The sequence below is a fragment of the Phacochoerus africanus genome, chromosome 7 (genome assembly GCF_016906955.1).
Source record: "Phacochoerus africanus isolate WHEZ1 chromosome 7, ROS_Pafr_v1, whole genome shotgun sequence".
Taxonomy (NCBI): Eukaryota; Metazoa; Chordata; class Mammalia; order Artiodactyla; family Suidae; genus Phacochoerus; species Phacochoerus africanus.
This window is the reverse complement of record NC_062550.1, coordinates 50908225-50924216: the sequence shown is the minus strand read 5'-3', so window position 1 is coordinate 50924216 and position 15992 is coordinate 50908225. Positions and strand designations below refer to the sequence as shown.

At 37.6% G+C, this 15992-nt stretch overlaps 1 protein-coding gene across 1 annotated transcript in view; it reads right to left on the bottom strand.

The window, feature by feature from the left end:
• The window catches only part of ITPR2 (inositol 1,4,5-trisphosphate receptor type 2), a 520896-nt gene that overhangs the window by 320540 nt on the left and 184364 nt on the right, over nt 1-15992 (bottom strand). The window lies entirely within an intron of this gene.

The following is a 15992-nucleotide window of genomic DNA, read 5'->3' as shown; positions in this document are numbered from 1 at the left end:
AAGAAGTCTTACCTAAGAAGAAGCAGGTTTTTGCCATTCTTCCATCAGTATGACTAGAAAACTGTAATTCAAACCTCACAAAAAAGGAGTTCCCTGTTGGTACGTGGTTAAAGATCCAGCATTGTCACTGCAGCAGCTTGGGTCACTGCTGTAGTGCAGGTTCAATACCTGGCCCAAGAACGTCCACATGCAGAGGACAGGATAGGGGAAAAAAATCCACAGAAAGCAATTATGTTTGGGATAATTACAGAAACAAATTAGGAACAAATGATCATTGTTGATGATGTATTACTCCTCTTTTGCGTCTTCTCTTGAGTTTGGCTTCCCAGTTGTCCTCCAAGAAAACTACCCACGCACTCATTTCTCATACCGACCACAGGCAGCTGTATCAGAGGTGCCTCCTGACACTGCCGCAGTTGACCTTCTCCAGCCCGACTGCTGTTTCTCACTTGCAAATCCCTACAGCAAGTCACAGGGATGCAAAAGAGCAACTTGTCTACTTTCCTTTCAGAACAGTGGTCTCTGCTACGTGGGTGTTCATGGAGCTTTGCTTCAAGCAAAGGCCTAAGAATCTGGCAAAGAATTTTCCTTTTCCCCAAGTGTCTCAGGGTGGAAACCAAGAGAAAGGGAAATGGAAATAAGATGGGATGAGCTAAAACGCTCAACTCTAAGTAAAGAACATAAACTGCGGGAATACCTACAGGATTGAAAGGCAAACAAATAAAGAAAAGGAAAATATTTAAAGGATGACTCAAGAGAAGCTTCATGGCCCTGTGCACAGACCATAATTACCATCAAGCCAGTGGTAACCAACAGTATTTGTGGAAGGTAAAATGCCTCTTATTTTTTAATTAAATTTATTTTTTTATTAGGGTATAGTTGATTTATAGTGTTGAGTCAATTTCTGCTGTACTGCATAGTGACCCAGTCATACACATATATATACATTCTTCTTCTCGTGGTATCTTCCATTATGGTCTCTCCCAAGAAACTGGATATAGTTCCCTGTGCTATAGAGTAGGGCCTTGTTGTTTATCCATCTTACATGTTAGAGTTTGCATCTGCTAATCCCAAACTCCCAATCCATCCCTCTCCCACTACCTCTCCCCCTTGGCAACCACAAGTCTGTGCTCTATGTCTGGAAGTCTGTTTCTGTTTTCTAGATGAGCTCATTTGTGTCATATTTTAGATTCCACATATAAGTGATATCACATGGTATTTGTCTTTCTCTTTTGGACTTGTCTTTTAAAATTCATTATCGTGGGGACCTGCTGTATAGCACAGGGAGCCCTACTCAATATTCTGTGATAACCTATACAGGAAAAGAATCTGAAAAAGAATGGACATAGGTATATGCATAACTGAATTACTTTACAGCAGAAACTAAAAACATTCTAAATCAACTATACTTTGGCAAAATTTTTAAAAATGAAAAAAATCATCATCTTATCTATAGATGAAACGAATATACATAAAGGAGCATAGTGTTCAAACAGTACATTTTTGAATAAGTAAAGAGGAAACATTTTTTCCTAGAGTGGCATCTTCCAGGCAGACCTTAATTTGCATTTTCATTCTGGGAGTCTACGACCTTTTGTTACATGGCTGCTTTCATAAGCTCCCCCCTCCAAAAAAAAAAAAAAGGATAAGAAGAAATACATGCAAGGTCATTTCTAAGTTTGGACATGACTGAGACAAAAGATCTGGGACAGCCTCATTTTCTATCAGAATAATGTCGAGGCAGAATGCTTCATTGTCTGTGGTCCTCAAATAAACAGGGCAGTTGAGTATTTTCAAATCCCCCTATCAATTGCAGGGATGTACATCTGGTTGTTGGCAAGAGTTTGGGGTCACTAATGTTCAACCAGTACATTTATCCAAGTCTTAATTCCACTATGTATATGTGTCAGTCCCCAAGAGAGGCTTTCTCACCACTAACACAGAACAGGCTCCTCTGTTATTCTTACCCTTGATTCACACAAAAATCCTTGGCACCCACAGTGTCTGCGTCTTATTTAGATTTGCATGGAAAATAATCATTTAATCCAAACGATTGTTACACATAAAACATCAGCCCAGACAATTCTTTCCCCCAAATATAGATCCTGTCACCAAGAACTTAAAATCTAGAGGCCAGAACCATAATAATATATAACACATGTCGTCAATGAAATGGGAGGGGTCATTCCCATTGGTACCACATCCTCAGATGCCTGTGGCACTTGGTTGCCACAAAACTCTCCTGACATCTCCATGTCATGGCCAACTCTGAGTTCACAAAGTAAAAGATGCTTTATTTTCTAGAGCTGCTTGGTGGTAATGAGAAGTATTTCATTTGGGAACTATTACAGCTTGAAAAACATAAGTCAAACACCACATAAATCACAGATGTGCCAGGTTCCTGGTATCCATTTTTCCACAGAAAAAATTCTAATTCTAGACTGGTAAGTCATTGGTGATCCACAATGCCAAAGAAGAAATCTTACTGGTTCTCTTCTCAACCACAATTAGTTAACACTACTGAAAGGTAAGAAGGCTACACTTATTATATAATATAAATCCTCCAGGAAAATTCAAGATTTTTCTTTTATATTAACCCATATACTGGATTTATGTATAAAGTGTATTGAGATGGTGTGGCAAAAATAAAGTCATCTTTATTAAGTAAAAGTGCAGAGGATGGAATAAACCCAAGCACTGATGGTCAACTAATCTATGACAAAGGAGGCAAGAACGTACAGTGGAAGAAAGATGGTATCTTCAATAAGTGGTGCTGGGAAAACTGGACAGTTACATATAAAAGAATGAAAATAGAATACTCTCTAACACCATACACAAAAATAAACTGAGAATGGATTAAAGACCTAAATGTAAGGCCAGATACTACAAAACTCCTAGAGGAAAACATAAGCAGAATGCTCTTTGACATAAATCACAGCAATGTCTTGTTTGATCCACCTCCTAGAATAATGACAATAAAACCAAAAATAAACCAATGGGGCCTAATTAACCTCTAAAGTTTTTGCATAGCAAAGGAAACCATTAAAAAAAGAAAAGACACAGAATGGGAGAAAATCTTTGCAAACAATGCAACCAACAAGGGCCTAATCTCCAAAATATACAAACAGCTCATACAACTCAACAACAACAACAAAAAACAAACAGCCCAATCAAAAAATGGAAAGAAAACTTAAGTAGCCATTTCTCCAAAGCAGACATATGGATGGCCAGTAGGCACATGAAAAAATGTTCGATATCACCAATCATTAGAGAAATGGAAATCAAAATTACTATGCGGTACCAACTCACACTGGTCAGAATGGCCATCACTAACAAGTCAACAAATAACAAGTGCTGGAGAGGGTTTAGAGAAAAGGAAACCCTCCTTCACTGTTTATGGAAATGTAAATTGGTACAACCACTATAGAAAACAGTGTGGAGGTAGCTCAGAAAACTAAATATAGAACTACCACATGATCCAGCAATCCCACACCTGGGCATATATCCAGACAAAACTTTTGTTGAAAAAGACATGTGCATGCCTATGTTCATTGCAGCACTATTCACAATAGCCAAGACATGGAAACAACCTAAATGTCCATTGACAGGTGAATGTATTAAGAATATGTGGTACATATATACAATGGAATACTACTCAGCCATAAAAAGAACAAAATAATGCCATCTGCAACAACATGGATGCAACTACAGATTCTCATACTAAGGAAGTCAGAAAGAGAAAGACAAATACCATATGATATCACTTATATGTGAAATATAAAATATGCCACAAATGATCCTATCTACAAAACAGAAACAGACTCATGGACATGGAGAGCAGACTTGTGGTTGCTGGGGGGAGGAGGAGGGAGTGGATGAACAGGGAGTTTGGGGTTGGTAGATGCAAACTACCACATTTAGAATGGATAAGCAAGGAGATACTATGATAAAGCATAGGGAACTATAGCTAATCTCTTGGGGTAGAACATGATGGAAGCTAGTATGAGAAAAATATATTACATATATATGTGTGTGTGTATATATATATATATACACACACATATATATATATATATCACTGGATCACTATGCTGTACAGCAGAAATTGACACAACATTGTAAATCAACTATACTCTAATTTCAAAAAAATACTAAGGAGGATGGAATTGCTTATAAATTAAGCAGATAGACTTTCCACGTTCTTTCATTACATGACTATGTAGATATTTTTACTAATCCTAAGTCCCTCAAGAAAAAACCCCAAAGAAAGACAAGTACAGTAAATGCATACTAGACGTGGTTACTAGGAATGGATTGAAAGTACATTGCTTTGTTTCTTTGATGGTTCTGATGAGCCAAGTTTCCATTACTAATTCCAGAGACATGAAAAACAATAAGGAATATACATAACACTAAAGCTGTGCTGACCATAATTTAAGTTTTTTCTATCCAAAAGTCATTTTACTGCTGATCACCATGGGGTTCAACAATCATTAAGTTATGTGAATGACAGAGTAAGAGATTTAACAGAATTTTACTTGATCGAAATTTATCTTATAGGCATTGGTGTTTTATTTAAGTCATCTGTATCTGTTACCTCTTTCTATTAGAAATACTTTTCTTCTATGAACATATAAAAATAAAAATGATAATTTGAATTTTCTAGGTATTTAGCATTCAGAGAGACACTCTGAACCTTTCTTAGCATTTATAAGAGAAAATAGACGTATTCGATAAGAAGAGTTCTGTGAATAATTGTCCATAGCAACTTGTTCTCTGACTACTAAAGGCCACTCTCAGTGTTTTATAATCATAGAAGCCAAAAAAGTGGTAACCAAACCTATTCTTATTTCCCTTAAACATATTTTATAGCTGCATTTGGAAAAAAAATATATGTCTACTATTCCAATAAGCTATTTGAAACAGAATGATATTAAACCATAAAGACATTGTCCAGGAGGTCTTCTTACTTTCCCTCCCTGCTCAGCAGCTTCTTAGAAACCTCCACTTGTGGAAACCGCCTACACTCTCTAGAACCAGAGCAGTTTTCTATTTTGAATATTCTCTTGAGCACTGGTTCTTCCCAGTGGTTAAGGTCTGAGTTATAAAAGGACTTTTCTGCATGCAAAGAAAACAAAAACATTAACACAAGATCAAAGCCTTAGTTAAGCTGGTGATATAAGTAGAGTAATAGGGAACATGGTTATCAACCTGGATTAAAAGGAAGATCAAGATTTAACAGCCTAGAAGACAATAAATAATCAACACTCCCAGTTCGAAGTTGATCACAGAATTTTCGAGATCTACATGTCCAGTCTACATAAGGTTGTTTTTTTTTACGGCCCAATGATATTTTAAAATTTTTATTTTATTGAAATCATTTATTTACAATGGTGTGTTAACTTCTGCTGTATAGCAAAGGGATTCAGTTGTACATAAATATACATATTCTTGTTCATATGCTTTTCCATTGTGGTTTATTACAGAATACTGAATATAGTTCCTTATGCTATACAGTAGGACCTTGTTGTTTATCCATCATACATGTTAGAGTTTGCATCTGCTAATCCCAAATTCCTAATCCATCCCTCTTTCACTACCTCTCCCCCTTGGCAACCACAAGTTTGTGCTCTATGTCTATAAAAGTCTGTTTCTGTTTTGCAGATGAGCTCATTTGTGTCATATTTTAGATTCCACATATAAGTGATATCATATGATATTTGTCTTTCTCTGTCTGACTTCACTCAGCATAATAATCTCTAGGTCCCTCTATGTTGCTGCAAATGGCATTGTTTCCTTCTTTTTTAGGGCTGAGTAATACTCCATTTTACATATGTACCACATCATCTTTATTCAATCATCTGTTGATAAGAGAGAGTTTTTAATCCATGTATCCATTTGCTGGAACTGGAGGGAACTTAGGATTCCTCTATCTGGAGGTCTCTCATCCAGATGATTACTTGGCTCACTCCCTCAAAATGTTTTCTGATTTTTGGTGCAATGTCACCTGTCCTCAGACCTCTTCTGGCCACCTTCTTTAGAGAAGGTGGCCACCACTCTGGATCCTGCTTTACATTTCAGTCACGGCATTAGCACCATTTCACATCATATTTTACATTTGTTTATGTGTTTGCTGTATCCACCTGCCTCAGAAAGAACATAAATTCTATGAAGACAGGGATTCTGCCTGGTGTACCGCCCTATCTCCAACACCAGGAAGAAAGCCTGACATAGAGCAGCCATTCAATAAATGCTTATTAGATTACTGCACTAATTTTTAAAAGTTGGATGAATAAATGAATACTAAAAACGGTAATTTTTATAAGGCTTGTATTAAAAAAATGTTATTACATCAAGGGTAAGTTTCATCAAGTGAGTTTTTACTTGCTTTCTTTTATACTTTCCAAATTCTCTACATGTTTTCAAAAAGCACATATAATTTCATGTTGCTTAAAAGTGTATTTGCTACAAATAAAAATATTAGTACAATAGATAACACGAGATTAGAAACTTCAGCAAGGTCACATATCAGGCCATATACACCCTTCACAGCAGGGTAGGGAGTTGGTGGGCCCCCATGTTTTACAGAGCCAGAAAGTGACAAAGCCCCAGATTCAGGTCAACCAACGTCACTGTGCATCTTTTCCCCACACCACGTTGCTTCCCTACTAGGCCATCACCTTCCCCATTTCCAAGGATTTTATACAAAAACTCAGAAAAACCTACCAAATGCAGAAACGAAATATCATAATTAAAACATGCGTACTGAAAATGTAGAATTCCTCTTAATTGTAGAATGAATCTGTTCACATTATTCTCAAGTGATCTTATCCAACCAGTCATTATTGTATAATAGACCACACATAATCCGTGGCATTTTGTTTCCATTACATGATGCAATTGAAAGGGTAGTCCCTGTTCAGAAAGTATTAATTAAGTAAATTAAGCAAATAAATACTGGCTCTGTACTGGGGACATCAGGTGGAGAAGGACGTAAGAGAAGTAAAAAATTTACAACATAGTTAAGAAAACAGAAAATATGCTCCCCCTCTAACTTTAAGGAAAAATACAAAGCAAATGAGATAGTAATAGCAGAGCACAGACAGTCTACTAAATTGCTTAGGACTTTTACTTTAACTGGGAAAATTATGTTAGGGTGAGGAGAGTGAAAGTCAGCTTCACGGAAGAGAATTTTGAACTAGGCTTTGAGTGGAGTGAGGGGTTTAGACTAATGAAATCTTTCTCAAATCACTTCACCATTCAATGCTCAGAATCTTAAATCCTAAAATGTCCCAATTCCTTGTAAAAATAAAATTATATAAGATGTGCAAAAAAGTCATGAAGAATGAAAAGTACCAAGTAATCATAAGGTATTACTTCAAAATGAGAAGCAGGGGTCATGGACATGCTTTCACTGCACCTCTGAAAAATGGCCTTTCTCTGTTTCATTATGTTTTAGGGTAGTGGTCACTACCTCACTAATGGGTATGTGTTTCCATCTCATAATCTCCTACACTATGGCCTGGTTGACACAAAATATCACCTCTAAAAGGAGAAGTCTTGCAGAGGCATGGTTTACAGAATATACTCAATGGGCAAAGTTGGTGATGTGCCATCTTATTTTCTTTATTCTGAATAAGCACTCATTGAACACATTGATAAGCCACTTACAGATTCCAACTTCCCAAGAGCTTAGAAATAGAATAAAGCAAAACTCAGTGAAAACGTGTTACTAAAGTATAGTAATGGAATTATCTCTTTTTGAATATCAAGTAGACTTCTTAGAAGAAAATTATGTCCCATCCCACACCTTAAAGCAGTGTTATTCAAAGGATGAGCTGAAAACTCAATTCATACAAAATAGTGATTGAGTTCTACAGCCTATTCTGGATTTCATCACTGTCAAATACTGACAACACATTTCAGTATTCCAAACCTCAAGATTTCATTTTAATTTGTTGAACTCATCTTTAATTTGTAGCAGTCAGTAATCCAAGTAATAAGTAGATTGACACACTATTTTTATAATTGAGATGTAAATTAAATACAGTGCAACACACAGATCTTAAATGAAAGGTTTTAGCAGTTTGGGCAAAAAAAAGGATATATACCCATATAAACCACATTGCATCCAGATATTCAGACATTTCTATCACCCTAGAAAGCACTTTGTGCCCTTCCCTGCTAATCCCCTCTACATTCCCTATCACCATCATCACCAACCACTCCTCGGATTTACCACATCATAGAGATATGTTGAATAACGTACAGGTTAATAGGTATGATTTCAGTTAACTGATTACAGCTCAGGTGTACTAGTAAATCAATCACTGTTAAAGTACAGAAAGTCCTCTAGTTCCCTGCCACTCTGTTGTTGCCTTGATCAGATAAGTATTCCTGTCAGTGACAGGTGAAGTCAGAGACAAGAGTGTTTTACAAATGCAAAGATAACATCAAACAAGGAAGGATAACTAACATATCGAATGACTCCATCAAACTCCAAAACTACAGGAACAGCTTCAGAATGAATGGGTTCAATCCAACAAAGTGAAATCAAAATATAAAATGTCCTGCCATTTAGGTCTAAATAAAACCAACTTGGAGCTCCCGTCATGGCTCAGTGGTAAGGAACCCAACAAGCATTCATGAGGATGTGGGTTTGATCCCTGGCCTCGCTCAGTGAGTTAAGGATCTGGCATTGCCGTGAGCCGTGGTGTAGGTCACAAATGCGGCTCGGATCCTGAGTTGTTGTGGCCATGGTGTAGGCCAGCAGGTACAGCTCCAATTCGACCCCTAGCCTGGGAATTTCCATATGCTGTAGGTGCGGCCCTAAAAAGACCAAAAAACAAACAAATGCAAAAAAAAAAAAAAAAAACTCAAGGATATGATGTGGAAAATGTGTGCTAACAGAGCACAAACTAAAACTTTAATTGTGCTCAAGTTCAGTAGAAATCAATATTATGTCATCATTACCAAAAACACTCATGTTCACCCTGACTGTATTACAAAGTAGTGTTCAGAATGAATGAGAAACTAACTGTCCTTGCCAAACCAGTGATCAAAGTATTTGAATCATAAGAGGAATTGTTGGAGTTCCCATTGTGGTGCAGCAGAAACGAATCCAACTAGGAACCATGAGGTTGCAGGTTTGATCCCTGGCCTCGCTCAGTGGGTTAAAGACCCAGCGTTGCCGTGAGTTGTGGTGTAGGTCACAGATGCGGCTTGGATCTGGCATTGCTGTGGCTCTGGCATAGGCCAGCGGCTACAGCTCTGATGAGACCCCTAGCCTGGAACCTCCATATGCCACAAGTGCAGCCCTAAAAAGGACAAAAGACAAAAAAAAAAAAAAGAATTGTTAAAGGGACTATAGGTGACAACACAAAGGGGAGAAGACAGGTGACATGCTGGCCATTTTCAAACACAGAAAGAACTGATGTGTAGAGGTGATTGATTCTAGATTTCAAAGTGGCTCCAGAGAACAAAAGTAGGGTTGCTTGTTGGAAGTGAGAAGGAGGTATATTCAGGATAACTTACGAAAAGAGACCCAATATTGGGAGTTGTTGTAAAGAAGAAAGACCTGCTTTTTGCAGCAGTAAAATCTTGGTCACTCAGATGCTGCAAGAGATCTTAGATAACCATTTGCAATGGGCATTATGAAGATCTAAACTTTGTATATTGTATAGATGATTTCTACAGTCCCCTTACAGGTTAACATTCTACAAATCTTTAAATGTTTAAGTTCGAATAAAGCGCCTTGTTGTAGGTCACTCGCAGATGCTTTTAACCAGAAATTGAAGGAATGGAAGAACTTACTCCGTGTATTACCACCTTGAGGCATCAGACTGTGAGGCTCATATAGTATTTACATCTGGAGGAAATAATTGAGTAGAGAGAAAGTAAGGACAACCTGGTCTTCTTTAGTCATTCTCATTATTTTTGAGGTCATCTAGGTATTGATTCTATCCTATTAACTCAATTTGGTAATGTCAGTACCTCTTTGTGGGTGCCAGGAATCATTCACATCACTCTGAGGGAACTCCAGACTTTACAGAGTCACTTTATAGCTTAAACAGTAAGAATAAGCTCTACCCTAAATTATGGAAGGTGCTTCATCCATTGTTTGGCTAATTCTTTTGGGAACCAAAACCCAAAAAGCTACAGATAATGCCTTTGTTTCTGACACATCCCAGAGAAACAAAGACAGACCTAGAATCAGAGTCTTCTGCTTCTACTGAATTAAATTAATTACAAGGTATAACAAAAAATACTTTTATGTGTCATAACTTTATGTGAGCAACCCCAGACTGAGAGAACCATAAGGAAGTTAATACAGTTGCTTCATGACTTAGCATAGTATAGGAATTATGCATGCATCATACCTATTAAGTCCTTCTGAAATCCATGAACCTACACAGTTAGCGAGGGAATAAACGAACATATTATACTGTTAAAAAGGTGCATCAAACCTAAATGTCCATCCAAAGATGAATGGATAAAGAAGATGTAGTGTATATATAAAATGGAATACTACTCGGGCGTGAAAAAGAAGGAAAAATGCCATCTGCATTAACATGGATGTACCTAAAGAAGTACATCCTTTAGGAAGCACATGCTAAATGAAGTAAGTCAAAGATAAATATATGATATGACTTATATGTGGAATCTAAAATATGACACAAATGAACTTATTTACTAAACAGAAACAGTCTCACAAAGAAAACAAACTTATGGTTTTCTGAAGGGGAAAGGAGAGGAAGGGATAAATTAGGAGTTTTGGATTAGCAGATGCAAATTATTATATACAAAATGGAAAAACAGCAAGGTTCTACTGTATAACACAGGGAATTATATTCAATATCCTATAATAAACCATAATGGAAAACAATATGAAAACTATATATATATATATATATATATATATACAAATATGTATATATAAATGATTCACTGTTATATATCAGAAACTAAGAAAATACTATAAATCAATTACATTTTGATTTAAAAAAAAAGATGTTGCATCAAAAATTGCCAAAAAGGTAAAATATTAATCACTAAAATTGTAGAAACAAAATACCAGAAAGTCTTTTAAGATGAACTGGCATTTGTCATGTTATCTCCCATTCATTGGAAATTGAAAGTTCATAAGTAATAAAAGAAAACCAATTACAAATCTGAAAATTCATGGTCTAGAAAATATTTTTATCAGTCAAATACATACATATTTACATAATTCATCAAATGCATGTCACCCAATAGATGTTTTTGAAAGTTAAGTACATATAATAGTATGTTAGGCATGGTACAAGTCGGCTATAGAATAGAAATCGGAATGCATTTTCATAGTTTTTCTCCCCACTTTGGTTCTCAGTCAATTAAATTGAATTTTTATTATTGAGTTGTCTAAGTAGTAATTCTAAGAGTCATGGAGCCTTTTATAAGTCTACTAGGAAAAACAAACATAAAAATAATTATAAAATTAACAAAAAGAAGGCACAAACATATATTTGGAACAGTAGGGTCTCTAAATATTTTTGCCCTTCCAATGCATAGCATATTTATATAAGCATGCCACATACATTCACCCTGGCGATGTGTTTGATGCAGCGTTTTAGCATATATGGAAGTACACATGAAATACAGAAGTAGCTCATAGAAAGGTGTCCTAGAGGATGAAATTGTTTATAATTCCTGGGGAAACAGCAAAAGACAGAACAAGAACATTAACACAGATTATGAAGACTTGTGGGCACCAATTTAAGGAACTGGGTTGTTATTCTCTAGAGATGATGAGAACTAGTAAAAGAGGTGGAGTGTGTGATTCAGAAGGAGCCTTGTATGGGGATGTGGAGAAAGAGCCAAATACAGAGTCAGGGAAACCAGCAGGGAGTGAAGAGGAACATCCAAGTTCAAGATAGCTAAGCCCTGAAGCTCTGAAGATGTGTGATTGAAACTCTGTTTCTGAGACAAGCCAAATAATGGTTCATGATGGCATGATTCTTGGTTTAAAACTTTTTTTTTTTGATCTGAGCTATGAAATCTCTCAAGTTAAATCAAAAATCCTTAGTAAACACCTACTGTTTTGCACTCAACTTTCTTGGAAAACTTGGAAAAAGTAGAAAGCAGAGTCCCTGCAGATGTAGAAGTCTTCTGTATGGAAAGTAATCTAACAGCAGAAAGGAGAGTCACTGAAGGGATGTCGGGTTTTGTAAAGAACTATAGAGAAAAAGAAACCTGAATTCAGAATTTGGCTCAGCAAGCTACAGGCTGTAGAGTCTCAGGGAAAGTATGTAACTGCTCTAAGAACCTATTTCCTGGGCAAAATGTGACCATAATACCTAACTTTCTGGACTGTGACAAAGATTAGAGATACAAAAATGCAAGATCTAGAGGCATGATAAGTATTCCAAATTACATAGTCATCCTTTGCCGATGTGTAGCCTGGCCCATAGTGGAAACTCAATGTGAAGTAGATACAGTATATAGTTAGTCTCTGCCTATTTTTATATACATTTGATCTTTTTAAGTTAGCGTCAATCTATTTTTTAAGAAACATTCTTGATAGAATCATTCAACTTTATAGTTAGATACTATCTTTTCCAGGTCTTTGGAAAATACAGTAAACATTCAGTAGTATGGTTTTTATAAATTTCAATTTTTCATACCTAATTTTGTATATTAAAATATTTTTTATTTCCCCAATACATTATAATTTTTTAATACTGTACAGCATGGTGGCCCAGTTATGTATTTGATTTTTTTAAAGGGATAGGATCTAGTGTAGATCATGGGTTTGAGAACCTCTTAATATCTAGAGAGAAGATTAAGCACAGGAGTTCCCACTGTGGATCAGCAGTAACAAACTCGACTAGTATCTAAGAGGACATGGGTTTGATCCCTGGCCCTGCTCAGTGGGTTAAGGATCCGGCATTGCTGTGAGCTATGGTATAGATCACAGACACAGTTCGAATGCCACATTGCTGTGGCTGTGGTGCAGGGTGGCAGCTGCAGCTCTGATTCAACCCCTAGCCTGGGAACTTCCATATGCCGCAGATATGGCCCTGAAAGAAAAAAAAAAAAAAAAAAGATTAAGCCCAGAGAGAGAAAACAAATCCTCCCAGGCACTATTAATTAACCAATTAATTAACAAATCCTCCCAGGCACCATTAATTAAGAGAAAACCAGACAGTTGAGGCTCTTTTTCTGAAACTTATAAAAGCTTAAGCAGGAAAAAAAAAAAAGTATAGTAAAAGTATAAAAGAAATTATATGTTAAGCCAGAAAGGACTGAGATACAGCCAGCATAGCACAAAGCTGGTACGAGAGCCAGACTCAGAAGATCAGAATGTCACACAAATCTTCCTTCATATCTGCAGAAAAGGATTCCGGAAAGGGCCTGCTGCCTAGAGTATGTTTCTGATGCCAGTGATTCTGGGGCATTTGGAAGTAGGTAGCCTCTTGACATTTTCTTTCATCTCTAGAACTTGGTTCTACGTTTAAGGATCTTAATGTTTTTAATTGTCTCTCTAATCTCTATTTCCTATTAGATCTGAATCATTTTTATTTTTCTTCCTAATCCACATTTCCTATGAAATCTTAATCTTGATGATCTACCATGTTTCTAATCACAGTACTTTTCTGGAAAATATCTATGGTGGATGCTGTGATGGTCCTGCCCAGGAATGAAGGACCACTGCCTCTGCCGCTGTGCCACTTGGGTGACAGCCCTCAAAAGTCACCCCATGAGGCCTGGCTGGTCTGAAGAGAGCTGCCTCGAGCATGGCCACACCCCATTCCAGAGCAGAAGAATGCAGCCCCCCTCATTCAATGGGAGCCAATTCTGAAAGGACACCCCAACCTCAGATCTCCCAGAAGCTCCCACTAAAACCACATCATAACCTGATTTCTCCCTTGGCCCAGTCCCGCTTCTTTCCCTTCCATTCCATGGGTGTTGATCCTAAGAGCTCTCCCTAATAAACCTCCTTTGAGCAAATCTCTGTCCAGAGTCTGCTTCCTGGGGAGCCCAACCTGTAGTAAGGAACTCCAGAGCTCCTGGGGGATTGTTGTCAGCGGAAGAATCCCTGGGCACCACAAGAAGAACATGCTTCCCTGACATAGTGCATACACACGATGGACAGAAGAAGCCTATCACTGTGGACAGGACTGCATACGTGGCCCTGCCTTCTCCTCGAGTCCTGTCCACAGCTTCCTTTACTAGGAGCATATGATGTGGATGGGGAGAGAAGGTGTAGACAGAGAGAGAAGCATACGGGAAGCGGGCAGGTGTGAGGAACGATACCCAGAGTGGATGAGACAGCTCTGACTGAGGGTGAGCAACAGGCTGGAAGCAGAGATGAGCGAGGATGGGTAGAAGAATGGGGCCATCTAAAAGGGGCATCTCAGCCAAGACATGGAAGAAACCTAAGTGTCCATCAACAGAGGAATGGATAAAGATGTAGTGCATATATACATTGCAATACTACTCAGCCATAACAAAGAATAAAATCATGCCATCTGTAGCAAAATGGATGGACCTAGAGATTATCATACTGAGTGAAGAAAGGCAACAGAGAAAGACAAATATCATACAATATTGCTTATATGTGGAATCTAAAAAATGATACAAATGAACTTCTTTACAAAACAGAAGTTGGAGTTCCCATTGTGGCACAGTGGAAACGAATCCAACCAGTATCCACGAGGATGCAGGTTCAATCCCTGGCCTGACTGAGTGGCTCAGGGATCCAGCGTTTCTGCAAGCTGTGGTGTAGGTCACAGGTGCAGCTCGGATCCCGCATTGCTGTGGCTGTGGTATAAGCCAGCAGCTACAGCTCTGATTTGACCCCTAGCCATTTGACCTCCATATGCCAAGGTACGGCTCTAAAAAGGAAGGGAAAAAAAAAAAGAAAGAAAGAAAAAGAAAACATAGACACACAGACATAGAAAACAGGCTCGTGGTTACCAAAGGGGAAAGGAGGGGGGGATAAATTAGGAGGCTGGGATTAACATATACACACTACTATATATAAAATAGATAACCACCAAGAACCTACTATATAGCACAGGAAACTGTACTCAATATTCTCTACTAACCTGTAACGGAAAAGAATCTAACATATGTAATCACTATGCTGTACACCTGAAACTAATACAGCATTGTAAATCAACTATACTTTAATTTTTTAATTTTAATAAAAAATAAAAATAAAATGAGCATATTAGGAGGCAGAATAGTGATAGGAAAAATTAAGTCCATAAATCCATGAAAGAGACTGGTCATTATGGCATCTATCTTCCCCTGCAAGTCAACCTGCCTGACACTTCTGAGCCCCATGAGCTCTGCTGCGAACTTAAGTCCTTCATACAAACCTGGAAGGAGCTCAGCCTGATGAAACACTAATAGGAGCCAAAGGAACACCAGAGAGGATCCTTACAATGCACTGGCTAGACCTTAGCTACTTGCTCTTCAGTTCTGGCCATTGTACTAAATCCCATCTCTCTTCTTTCTCATCTGGCACCCCACATATACACCTCCTTGGCGTCTCACCTTGTACCCAGGTGAGCTTTTCTTGCTTGCTTACTTTTTTTGTGCCACACTCGACCTGTTTAATGAACTAAGGCTTCTGGTTTCAAGGCATTCCAGCTGGTGTCTTTACAAAGAGCAATCACAGCTCTTAGCCAGAAGACATGTTTCATGGATATTTGCTGAAAGGAGTGTTTTGCAAGACAGATTAAAAAGAATACCGTTCAGTGGGTGAATGAGAATTGCATACTAATCTTCAAAGCATCATAGTTCTGAACTGAAAGAGACCAGAAACATCACATTTAGACTAACCTCCTAATTTTATAAAGGAAGAAATTATTTTCTGGCAGATTTTTAGCTGCAAATATTTTCTTCCTTTCCCACCCATATAACACTATTAACAAATGTTTCTACTCCACCTCCCAGCTCAATTTCCCTTCTCCTTTTTGAAAGCAACTTTGCTGCCAGGAAAA